General features: G+C 34.3%; 1 pseudogene; it reads left to right on the forward strand.

The window, feature by feature from the left end:
* The first annotated feature begins 924 nt into the window (after positions 1-924).
* LOC133090492 (hsc70-interacting protein-like) lies at positions 925-2228 on the forward strand (annotated as a pseudogene).
* The last annotated feature ends 7415 nt before the right edge of the window (positions 2229-9643 follow it).

Here is a 9643-nt window from a genome sequence, read left to right on the forward strand (position 1 = left end):
ATTAGGTATTGTGGGTAGGACCTAACCAAATATGATTGGTGTCTTTATAACTAGAGGAGCTTAGCATACAGACAACACAGACTGAAGGGCGATAACTAGAGGAACAAAATTAGAATTAATTTTTTATGGAGAAAGATCTCCAGAGTCAAGTTACAAGAGAAAAGTTGGAGAGAAGGTGTTTCATTATACAGTTTACTGTTAATACTGGTAATAAATGGCGGGGTTTTTTTCTTTTTTTTAATCCAAGGAAATAGGTTGTCCTCATTTTAATTCTCTTACATATTGTGGGCACGTAAGGTCTAGTGCTTACGCTGTTCTTGGGATAAAGGAAAAAGGCCTGCAAGTGTTTGTGGTGGCTGATTAACGTCAGAGCTTTCTCTGTGTGAACTGTTATTCTCACCCAAAAAGATAATTTCAGAGGCAATCACTGAATATTAAAATTAATCTGAAATTAGCAAACTCATCCAGGAAACCAAAGACAATTACCAGACTAAACTTTTAACACTTAGATTTTTTAAATAAAATTTAAACATTTGCTTTGTTGGCAGAAAATATAATTTTAAACTCAAATTCAAATAAATAATATATGATTTGGCAAAACCATTGGCCAGCCGCTGCCTTACATTTCTACTTTATTATTACAAATATCAGGAAATAAATTTTTTATTTTGGTCAGTGTCTGATAATTTCTACCTGTGTAACATTTTTCTTTGTGATTCAATAAGAAAAAAAAATCAAAATTTCAATACATCACTGGCCAAAGGGTTTCAAACAGACATTTAATAGACTTAAATCCAAAATATCTATAAAACATCCACAAACTTGCTTTTACAAAAACCAAATAAAATGCAATTTCTACCAAATTAATTGGTAAAATGAAAACATTTGATCATACATTATATTAGTGACCGTGTTGAATAACAGATGTATCGCAAACAGTGTTTTAGGAATTTAAATTGGTGCAGCCGCCCCCTTTACACGCCGCCCCCTTTACACGCCGCCCCCTTTACGAGGTCAGGCCGGACCTGGAATAGGGCCGTAGCCTCCGCCGCACCCACCGCCTCCCGCTGCCTCCGGACCACGGAACCCCGCAAAATGAGCGAGCTTTGAGTCTTTCTGAAAATGTGCAAGCAGGACCCGAGCGCTCTGCACACCGAGGAAATGCGCTTCCTGAGAGAGTGGGTGGAGAGCATAGGGGGTAAAATACCACCTGCTACTCATAAAACTAAATTGGAAGAAAATACCAAGGAAGAAAAAACAGTAAGAAGGCGGAGGAAAACATAAAGATAGACGAACCATCAAGTGAGGAAAGTGATCTAGAAACTGACAATGAAGGTGTGATTGAACCAGACACTGATGCCCCTCAAGAAATGGGAGTTGAAAATGTAGAGATAACTGAGGAGTTGATGGATCAGGCAAATGATAAAAAAAAAGTGGCTGCCATTGATACCCTAAATGATGGTGAACTACAGAAAGCCATTGACTTGTTCACAGATGCCATCAAGCTAAATCCTCGTTTGGCCATTCTGTATGCCAAGAGAGCCAGTGTCTTCATCAAATTACAGAAGCCAAATGCTGCCATCCGAGACTGTGACAGAGCTATTGAAATAAATCCTGATTCAGCTCAGCCATACAAGTGGCGAGGGAAAGCACACGGACTTTTGAGCCATTAGGAAGAAGCTGCCCATGATCTTGCCCTTGCCTGTAAACTGGATTATGATGAAGATGCTAGTGCAATGCTGAAAGAAGTTCAGCCAAGGGCCCAGAAAATTGCTGAACATCGGAGAAAGTATGAGCGAAAACGTGAAGACTGAGAGATCAAAGAAAGAATAGAAAGGGTCAAGAAGGCTCAGGAAGAACATGAGAGAGCCCCGAGGGAGGAAGAAGCCAGATGACAATCAGGGGCTCAGTGTGGCTCTTTTCCAGGTGGCTTTCCTGACGGAATGCCTGGTAATTTTCCTGGAGGAATGCCTGGAATGGGAGGGGGCATGTCTGGAATGGCAGGAATGCCTGGAATGGGAGGGGGCATGTCTGGAATGGCAGGAATACCTGGGCTCAATGAAATTCTTAGTGATCCAGAGGTTCTTGCAGCCATGCAGGATCCAGAAGTTATGGTGGCCTTCCGGGTTGTGGCTCAGAACCCGGCAAATATGCCAAAATATCAGAGCAACCCAAAGGTTACGAATCTCATCAGTAAATTGTTGGCCAAATTTGGAGGTCAAGCATAATGGCCTTCTGACAAATAAAGCCCCTGCTGAAGGAAAATCAACTTAGATCACCTAATGGATGTCACAGTAATACAAACCAGTGTACCTCTGACCTCATGAAGAAAGCTGGGGTGCTTTGAAGATAATCCCTACCCCTCTGGCCCAAAGGCAACTGAAACATTTTACAGTGGTTTGCCATTAGGGTACTCATTCAGATATGTTTTCCTACTAGAAATTAAAAACTTTAAACAATTTTTAAACCTTAAAAATATTTAAAACAAAAGGGTATGTTAATCCCTACATTTTTCTTTACTAATCATTTTGGTTTTTTCCTTTGAATTAATTCGGCAAGGAAGATATTTCAGTATGGAAGATTTATTATTCAAGTTTGAGTGAAATAAAGATTTATTAGTGGGAGGCAAATGTAACATTTAAATAGATAAGGTTTGAGCTGGATATATGGTCACTGAGGCATTTTGATTTGTCTTTTTAATTGCTTTATTATTATTATTATTTTTAATGATTTGCTTCCATAAAACTATTGGGAAACCAGTATTGCAGTAGGACCTGGGTAGGGACTGGAAACACTTGGCAGGGCAGCAGCAATCTTATTACATTTTATAGAATGTGTACCCTTGTGCAGATGCATTTAAATCTTACACTGTGGTGAATGGATGACTTTTATACTGCTGCAGTAAAATTGGAGTACTTAAAACTAAATAAATAAATAAATAAATAAATAAATAAATAAATAAATTGGTGCAGATGTTTTGGGAAACAATTTGGTAATATCTCTTTTTTGTCTATATATCATCTTGGCCCTGGTATTTTTACTTTCAGAAATTCATCCTATAGGTAAATATGTGCATGTATATAAAAATATAGCCATGGCTATGTGTTTCATTGCTTTTAATAGCAAAAAGTTCAACACAACTTGTGTCCATCCACTGGACACTTGTTAAAATAAATAAGGTGGGCCCTTCTATCATGATTCTTTTACACCATTGAAAAAGATGAAGTAGATACAGTATATATTAATACAGGGAAATATGTATTATATAATATAAAGAAGCAAAAAAATGTTTGCAGAACAACATTAAGCTATTAATTTGCCTTCTGAAAAAAAATAAAAACTTGTCTTTGTTCCACATCTTCTATCAGCTACTACCCATATTACTGCTCCCCGTCACAACCAAACTCCTTTGAAGAATTAATTGCCTGTCACTAAATCCTTTCCCATTCTCTCTTCAGCTTTAGTTGACCCCACTACACTACTAAAATCTCCCCTTGACAAAAATCACCAATGACCTCAAATTGGCTAAAACCAATGGTCAGCTATCAATGTTCACTTTATTTGACCTGACTGATAAATAGCAGATAACTGACACCATCTATTCTCTTAGAAATTCTTATTTTGCCTTTTTTAATTGAAATATATTTGACGTATAATATTGTGTGTATATATATATAAGGTGTACAACATGTTGATTTGATACATTTATATGTTGTAGTATGATTGCCATTGTAGCAATAGTCCCTCTATCACATCGTATAATTATTCTCTCTTTTTTGTGATGGGAAAATTAAGATCTAGTCTCTTGGCAGGTTTGATGATTATAGTACAATATTGCTGTCTATATTCCCTATACTGTGCATTAGGACTTATTTATCTACTAGTTGCAAGTTTGTACCCTTAAACCGCATCTTTTTGCCTTACATTTCACTTAACACACTCTTCTTCCTTTCCTTCTATCTGGTATGCAATGTGTTCTAAATCTTCTTTACTGACTTCTACTCATCTCTTATTATTGGAGTGACCAGTGATCATTCCTTCTACCTCTTATTTTTATGAATTTATTTTCTTGGTGCTCTTATCTAGTTACATAGTTTCAAACAATACTTATATGTTGAGAACTCTCCCCTGAATCTCACACTCTGTGTACAAATAAAACATCTGACTGAACATCATTTATTAAACAAAAATGATATCAACTTCGAGCTTCTTAATTCATGTGAATTACATTGCTTTTTATTATGACACATATCTTAATGCAACCCTTGACCTACCTTTCATTTCTTTTTACATTCATCTCCTTGCTTGAAGGTTTCCACTCATTATCAAGCAGAATGAGATAGTTTTGTTTATTCTTTAGGAATTAATTATGATTGTTAAGTCAGATTTGGGTATAGTTAGACAATATGTCACTACACATGATGTAGATGCTATTATAAAGGGATGTGATAAGGGAAGCAACATTGTTAAGTGTTTACTATTGCCTAGATAGTGATTTAGATATATGTACAGAGGGGAGTAAATGTTTTGATCATGCTGTTTTCCCTGCACTGTTTTAATATAGTGCTATTTGGATGCCAGGATTTGGGATGCAATATTTTGATCACAAAACATGCTTTTATACTTATGAATAAAAATTAAGTAAAAAACCAAAAACCTCCCCAATATTATGATTAATTTTTATTAAAAAATTACTTTCCATTGTGAAACTTTCACTACCAAGATAGTATTAGTATTCTATATGGACACTAAACATACTTCTCACATGTTATTATTTAATGTTAATTTAAATTAGTTTGTTTTAATTATTTTCAACATAAACATTATACTTATCTTTTACAAAATGTTACAATAAATACTACAATAATATTTTTCTTAATTGTATTTCAGATTCAATTTTCCTGGATCAAATTAGCCAATCTAAATTTTAAAGTGCTGATTTGATTCTTTCCTCAATTTTTAATAAATAACAAATGTTATTGATGCCATTTTCGTCACTAAAATTTACGTTTGTGGAATTTATACTTGTAATATTTATTATCAATATGCTGCTGATTTAAATTAATCTATGAGAAAATTGTGAGAATCTTGAGAGATAACTAGGTTATTTTTTTATTATCAAAATGTATAATCCTAATTATATCATTTATCAGTAGCTACCATTCTTTCCAGTGAGGAAAACTAAAATAGCAGGATCAAAATATTTGGGGGACAAAATTTTCAGTGTCCAAATGAATGATTTAAAATGGAGGGACAAAAATTTTATTTTAAAAACATAATTCTATTGTAATAAAATAAGTATATTGCAGAAGCATAAGTGGTAGGCTTCAATGATAGTGCCAAGATATTTCTTCTACTGTTGCTCTAACTGTATTCAGTGGGCTAATTTTAACCTGCCACGGATAACTTTTCTGATTACTCTTTGTTCCTTAGATCAGGTTAAATTTGCCAAACCATCTCATTTCAGTCATATAAAATGTCTAGTTCATTAAGCATTCTGAATGTTTAGTTTAATATTGTCTTCTTCATGAACAACGGCTGGCAACGTGTGGTAGTCCTAAAACATGGGAAGGGGTTAAAACATCCTTTCCCCCCAACCCCAATTTTCAACGTCCTACTTTGTTTTAACTAACTAGCTCCCATTTCTAACAGGTCAGGGTAGTAGAAACAGAGAGGGAGGAAGAAAGAGGAATAGCAGTAAATTCTCACTTGACTAAAGCAGTTTTAAAACTGGCTTCTCAATCTTTCCTCCAGATGACATATAAAACTTATGTCTTATTGTTTTGAGGCAACATTCGTATGTCTTCTTTGGAGACATCTTGTCATTAGAAATCTTTCACTTGTCAATGTTAGTAATGCACTCCCAGGAATGCAATGATACGTTCAGCTTCTTCCTACTGAAGTCGCTTGCTCCTCCAAGTACCATTTTGGGCAGGATCTAATTTGATCTCACACTAGTTGTCCCTCACATATTGTCTATATTGTGCTCCACAGGAAACAAACTCAAGCAGTAAGAATCTGTGCCCAGATAGCCACGTCCCCTTGGGTTTTCTTCAGCAGCTAAACACACTCTTTCTCAAATTTTAAAATCAGCTGAAAAGTGTTAAAAATTAGCTCATTGGATCTCCCAAGCCCAACTGCAGTAACCTTATGTCCTGTTTCCTGAGTGGGCTATATCCTAAGCTTTTCTCTCTGATTCTGAGTTTGGGGGGAAATCCCCCACCTTCCAAAATGGTAGAGAAAAAAGTTCATAGCAAATCAGCAGCTCTCTATGGATAAATTATCTTCCAAATCCTCCAATAACCCTTATTTATATCTTTAATATGGGTTACAGTTTTAAGAGTGGTGTAGCTACTTTTCAGTATGTTGCTTGAAGACTTGTAATTTTGCTTTGGCAAATAACCATGGTGTGTCTTATCAATATTATCTGTTGCCTTGGGCTGAACTTCCAATTAAATATTCTACTTCTGAGTATATATCCAAAAGAAATGAAAACAAGATATTGAAAATATATCTTCACTCCCATGTTTCTTGCAGCAGTATTCACAATAGCATATGGAAACAATTTAAGTGTCTGGCAAGGGATGAAGAGATTAAGAGAATGAATATATATATATATACACACACACACACACACACACATAAGGGAATATTATTCAGCCATGAGAGAGAAGGAAATCCTACCATTTGTGATCACATGAAAGGACCTTGAGAGCATTATGCTAAGTGAGGTAAGTCAGACAGAGAAAGACAAATATTGTTTAATTATCACTTGTATGTGCAATCTAAAAAAAGGCCAAACTCAAAAAACAAGAGAATAGAATGGTGGTTACCAGGGCCTAAGACGTGGGGATATTATGGAGATGCTGTTTAAGGGTGCAAACTTGCAACCAGTAGGTAGATAAATTCTTGAAATCTAATGCAGAACATAGTGATTATAATCGACAGAACTGTATTATAAATTTCAAAGCTGCTAAGAGACTAGATCTTAACTTTTCTCACCACAAAAAAGAAATGATAATTATGTGACATGATAGAGGTGCCAGCTAACACTACAGTGGAAATCATATTGTAATATATAAATGTATCAAATCAACATGTTGTATGCTTTAAAATTACTCAATGTTATTTTGTAATAACCTATAAGGGAAAAGAATCAAAAAAGAACATATATATATATATATATATATATATATATATATATATAATCTGAATCACTGTGCTGTACACTAACACGACTTCACGACTTTGTAAGCCAACTTACTTCAATTTAAAAAATAAATAAAATTACTTAATGTTGTATATCAGTTATATCTCAAAATTAAAAACTAAATAAAAAATGTCATACGTATTTCTAAAAATCTTTACAGTTGGAATTATACTTTCTTCTTTTACATTTGTGAAAAAGACAATTCAAAGAAGTTAACTAATTCTTTTAAATTCCATAGTTAACAGGAGTTACAGCAGCTATTTGAAGCCAGATTTTTCTACCTACTTTTATTGTGTCTATGCCATGTCTGTAGTAAAACAAAACATGCAATGCAGTTAAATTGATCTTATCTTTATATAATACGTATATGAATATGTGTAAACAAATATTTATGCTGCATCATTCTATGTATTTTATTTCCAGCTAATCCCTTTGCAATTTTCATACTGACATGAGTTAATACACTGCCTTCAATAGTTAAAAACAGGATTAGCAAATCATTCTCATTTGCAGTGATCATCAGCATGCTACTATTTCTCTAACCAGATTAGCAATGTGTTTATACATTATAGCTTTGGAGGTATGAGCCATTAATTACACATGCCCAGTGGCTGACATGTGATTAATTAGAAGTGGGAAAACTATTCTTCAGGTGACCAGAAAACTCCTTCCCCTTGTCAATGTTTATCTCTTTTTCTAAGTTGTATTATCCCAGAAGATATAGGAAATAATATTAAAGAAAAGAAAGCTCACCCAGAAATTTTGACAATCAAGTTCTTGGACATATTTAGAGGCTCAATGCCAAAGCTATTTGAAAAACTGAATCAAGATTATACTAAAAAAGAAAGCTGCAGGCTAATTTTACTTATAAATATTAAAGAAAAAATTAAGAGTATGGGAATTTTTTATTGTTTAGTTTAAAATGTCATAAATAAGTTTCTATATTAAGGACTGTGGTGGACTAAAAATCAAAATATTCTTTTCATAATTATATCCTTAGTCAACTTCCAAAAATACAATTAAAGTCCATTCTTAATCTCACCATTATAAGGCTTTCAGATTTTCTTCAATGTCAAGTCTCAGGGTTTTTATAGCATGAGAATGAATCTATGCTCTAGTTTAAGCTCAATTGCATTTTTTTGTTTGTTTGTTTAAACTTGTACCTGCAAGCTTTGCATTTATTTATTCTATACAAGATTATTCAGCTATTTTATTGGTGTCAAAATCTTCCAATCATCTTATGATCATGAGATCAAAATCTTTTTTATAGTACTTAAAATTGTCACAGACAAGGTAGTCATTAATATCTACCTTCATATTTGAAAACTTTTTAAAATGTGAAGATCAAAATTGCTAAGATTTTAATAATGATTCAGCTTAAGGCTAAATTGTGCATCTACTATATGGAATCTCAAAAAATAGAGTAGCTAAAAGTAATAAATTATTGTAAACACACATACATAAATACACACAGACACATACACATGTTCATTGATTATCATAGTAATAGTTTTACCAGTTTTCTGAGTTTTTTTACATAGAGTTCTTCTAAACATCTTTAAATAGAAATATCCCTTTGAAAAAATTTGATAGTGTTTTTCTAAGTGTGGTCTGCAGATTGTTAATAGGAATTCAGGGAAGCATCCCTGATCTAAAAAATCAAAATCTTTGGAAGTGGGTTTGGGAATCACTTCTGACAAAATCTACAGGATAATTTTAGTGGGTTCCATTGTTTGAATCATTGCCCTTTGAGGTATATACTACTATTATTCCATTATGTAGGCAAATGTATTGAGCTTCTGAGAGATGACATGACCTCCCAATATTACACAACTAGTAAATGACTGAGCACTGATTCCAACATGGAGTCACTCTAAAGCTCATGCAGCCTCTAGAAGCTGGAAAAGGCAAGGAAACAGATTCTCCCCTAGGGCCTCCAGAAGAAACAAACCCCTGCTGACACCTTGATATTGACCCCATAAAAACCATTTTGGACCTCTGACCTCCAGAACTGATCAGGGACACAATGACTAAATGCACGCAGTTTCTGCCCTCCTTAAACATGGAAGACAGAAGCAGAAGAGGAAGTATCAGAGTAATATAATATAAGAGAGACTTGACGGGCCATTGCTGGTTTGGAAGATGGCAGGGTCATAAGCTAAAGAATGTGGGCAAACTCAGGAAGCTGGAAAAAGCAAGAAAAGAGATTCTCCCCTAGAGTCTCCAAAAAGAATGCAGCCCTGCCTGACATCTTGATCATCGTAGCCCAGTGAGACCTGTGCTGGACTCCATATATATATACTTATTTTACATAAATGCATGTGTAAACTACCTTTGACTAATGTTCAGTTATTTTTATGCTCTTACTTACTATAATGAAAGGAACCTCCATTAAAAATTACTAGTCACAACTACACTTATTGTACTCTGATG

Source organism: Eubalaena glacialis, chromosome 4 (assembly GCF_028564815.1).
Source record: "Eubalaena glacialis isolate mEubGla1 chromosome 4, mEubGla1.1.hap2.+ XY, whole genome shotgun sequence".
Lineage (NCBI taxonomy): Eukaryota > Metazoa > Chordata > Mammalia > Artiodactyla > Balaenidae > Eubalaena > Eubalaena glacialis.